Below are 3,016 nucleotides of genomic sequence, written 5' to 3'. Positions count from 1 at the left end.
GTGCATATCCATTAAAATTTTGATATGCTTTGTACTAACAATCTGATGTGATTTTGTAGACACATTTTCCAGATTACTAGACATATAGGAAGGATTATGAAACTAAAATGGGATATTATTGTTGGCATTTGATGACAAAGTGAGGCAATATGGAAAAAATAACACTAAAATTTAGCTTTTGGCGAGTAACCTGTGATTTTGTTATGTATTTTTCTGGCTTTAGTTTGCAAATGCAAGATGAAATACATATGTGATTGCTCTTTCCTTTTGCAGCGACTAACCAGAAAATATTAGTACTATGTTGGTGTTGACAGGCCACACTATCTTCTCCAGTGGCATGGGCAATGTGTATTTTGTCGAAGAGTGTAGGATTATTGATTTTATGTCTTTATTTGTACCAATATATATGTATACAAGGGCATGTATTTCTCATTTAACCAGTTTCCTCGCATGTAAAGACAAGTAATGCTCTGAGAAAATGCAGGAAGGTCTTTATTTACTCAAGAACATGAAATTCTTATATCACTCTATAATATGACCAGTACAAGAGGTCCTTTTACACTTCTTAAATGCACCAGCATCATCAAGCAAAACCATCTTTACAACAGACTCATGCTTCCTTGTAGATTTAATATCGAGTGTCATCTATTGAGAGAGAGAGAGAGAGAGCAAAACAGATGGATCTAATTGCTACTCTAAAGTGCATAATGTTAAAATGTTTTGAATCGTGCAAAAAAACATTGTTTTTGCTCTTCTCTAACTGATACATAAATTTGTACCATGAACAGGCATGTGTGCACGAGTGAGGGAACAAGAGAGAAACATTTACATTTTTCATGATTTGGACATGTCGAGTGTCGGTGTCAAAACCGACGGATCTCAGATAGGGGGTCCCGAACTGTGTGTCTAGGCGGATGGTAACAGGAGGCAGGGGACACGATGTTTTACCCAGGTTCGGGCCCTCTTGATGGAGGTAAAACCCTATGTCCTGCTTGATTAATATTGATGATATGGGTAGTACAAGAGTAGATCTACCACGAGATCAGAGAGGCTAAACCCTAGAAGCTAGCCTATGGTATGATTATATGTATATATTCTATCGACTAGCCTGGCCTCGGTTTATATAATGCACCAGAGGCCTAGGATAACAAGAGTCCTAGCCGAATATGCCGGTGGGGAGGAGTCCTTGTCTTGATCACCAAGTCTTGTGGAATCTTCCTTGTATGTGGCTGCTGTCCGAACTGGCCCATGAGTATACGGCCACGAGGGTCCTCGGCCCAATCTATCAGATCGGGAGATGACGTGTTGAGTACCCCTAGTCCAGGACACCGTCAGTAGCCCCCTGAACCGGTCTTCAAGTTAGGGACGCTCCTCGGTTCTTCCGAACTGTTCTTCATCTTCGGTCGTCGGTCTTGAAAACTAGTTCAACAAATCTTCTTTATCTTCGATCTTGAAGATCACCGAAATGCATTCGAGGGTTTACACGTCGGGTATCCGATGAGCCCCTTTAAGTTTCCGGCCTTTACCAATGCCTTGTTATTTTTATGCCGCACCTCGGGTTTGAAGTTGTTCCCGGGAGGCAGTGTCCTCTTGCGTCTGAGCTCCAACGCTGGACTGCATTAGAGGTATCTTTTGCAGCCGAGCACCAACGCCGGACTGCTTTCCGAGCTCCAACGCCAAAATGTATCCGAGCTCGAACGCCGGACTATATCCGAGGTGTCATATCACCTTGGTTCAAAAAAGTTGAAGGAGTTTAGCCGAGCTTAATGCTGGAAATGCCCTCTATGGAGCCAGCCACTAGCGCCCGAGCTTTATGCCAGACTGCTTTCGAGGTGGTGCACCACCCCAACTATGGACCGATTTTTTGTCAATATTTTTGATTGGTGCAATTTATTCTCTGCCGAGATATATAGCCAGTAGCCCTCAAGGTGTGTATCGGTTTAAAACCCGAGATGCACCTGAAGGATGATGTAAGACCGCTGATCCCAATAGCCGCTGAGACTCAGGTTGATTTGCAAAATCAGCCTGAGGATCAAGTCCTAGCTCGGCAGAATACTTCAGGACACTAAAAGCGGCGCGCTCAGTCCTCGAGACTCAGGTTGGGTGCAGCCGACCAATCTGAGGATCAAAAATCTCCTCGGAAACTATATTGCACATAAAATTTTCTGCATTGGACAGGCAATGCAGTAGCCCCCGAGACATTGGTCGGGTGGCAACACCAGATCAGGGGATCGATGTGCCCCTTTAATATTTGTAAATAATAAGCTCGAAGCCCAGTAGCCACCGAGTCTTAATGCAGTCACGTGTGGCCGAATTAAGGATCAATATCCATAGTAAAATCACAAATTATGTGTAATGACTCTATGTATCCAAGTACTTTACGTCATTAATGCTCGGATCCGCATTGTACAAGCTTTGTTGACCGACCATCGGCTTCCACCTCCTCGGCTAGTAGCCGAGGAGTGTTTGTCCTACTTTATAAAGCCTTTATGAGGGCAAAGATTTACGACAAAACAAGGCAATCTGGCCACACGGTTTTATACACAAAGGTACGCAGAGAGATATGTTATATTACTGTTTAATAGAAGAAATGTCTTCCAAAGAAAATAGTCCCACTATCGGTTCCTTTCTTTGGGTTGTCATGCTAAGCATGATCATGAAACCTCAGCTCCAATGTAAGAGCAAAATATCGAGGATTTAGTTTCGGAGGCCAGTTAATAGCCCCGGTAGTGTTCGGCAATAGTCGAGGTCAAGCCGTAAACACTTTGGCCATTGTTATGAATGGCCCATCATTTAACACCATCATCGGATCGCTGACCAGTTTACGCTTACTGTGACAGTCAGTTTTCGGCTTTCTCCACTAAGGTGCTTAACCATGTGAGCTGGAAGCACAATTGTAGTGGTTCTCCCTTTGCACACCTAGCTGAACAAAGCGGAACGTAGGAGGCAAGCGCAGGAGCCGGGCAACCCAACTATTGACCGAAGACACAATTCGAAACTGATACATATATAGCAA

The sequence above is a fragment of the Triticum dicoccoides genome, chromosome 7A (assembly GCF_002162155.2).
Source record: "Triticum dicoccoides isolate Atlit2015 ecotype Zavitan chromosome 7A, WEW_v2.0, whole genome shotgun sequence".
NCBI classification, from domain to species: domain Eukaryota; kingdom Viridiplantae; phylum Streptophyta; class Magnoliopsida; order Poales; family Poaceae; genus Triticum; species Triticum dicoccoides.
This window is presented reverse-complemented; position numbering follows the sequence as displayed.